We start from the raw sequence: 572 nt of genomic DNA, 5'->3' as shown, positions 1-572 counted from the left end.
TTGCCATTTCCGGCTATGTGTTATGTTTTTCCCTTCGTTGTCGGGTTTTGTCTTTCGTTTTTTATTTTGTCATGTCATGCATTTTCATATCATGTCATCATGTGCTTTGCATTTGCATACGTGTTCGTCTCATGCATCCGAGCATTTTCCCCGTTGTCCGTTTTCCAATCCGGCGCTCCTATCTCCTCCGGTGCACCCCTCTTGTTTTCTTTCATGTGCGTGTGTCAAACTTTCTCGGAATGGACCGAGGCTTGTCAAGTGGCCTTATTATACCACCCGGAGACTACCGGTCAAGTTTCGTTCCATTCGGAGGTCGTTTGGTACTCCAACGGTTAACCGGGCATCCGCAAAGTCCATTTGAGTGTCCAGCAAGAAACCCCTCCAAAACCAGCCCAAAACCCACCAAACTCTCTTCCATGCTCTAGGTCGTTCGATCACGACCGTGTGGGCGAAAACCGCACCTCATTTGGAGTCTCCTAGCTCCCTCTACCTATAAAACTCCATCTCCCCCGAAAAACGGAATCGCAGACGAAACCCTATAAACTCCCTCCGCGCCGCGCCGGACGCGTCCG

The sequence above is a fragment of the Triticum aestivum genome, chromosome 6D (assembly GCF_018294505.1).
Source record: "Triticum aestivum cultivar Chinese Spring chromosome 6D, IWGSC CS RefSeq v2.1, whole genome shotgun sequence".
Lineage (NCBI taxonomy): Eukaryota > Viridiplantae > Streptophyta > Magnoliopsida > Poales > Poaceae > Triticum > Triticum aestivum.
The sequence above is the reverse complement of the archived record's forward strand: the minus strand, read 5'-3'. Positions refer to the sequence as shown.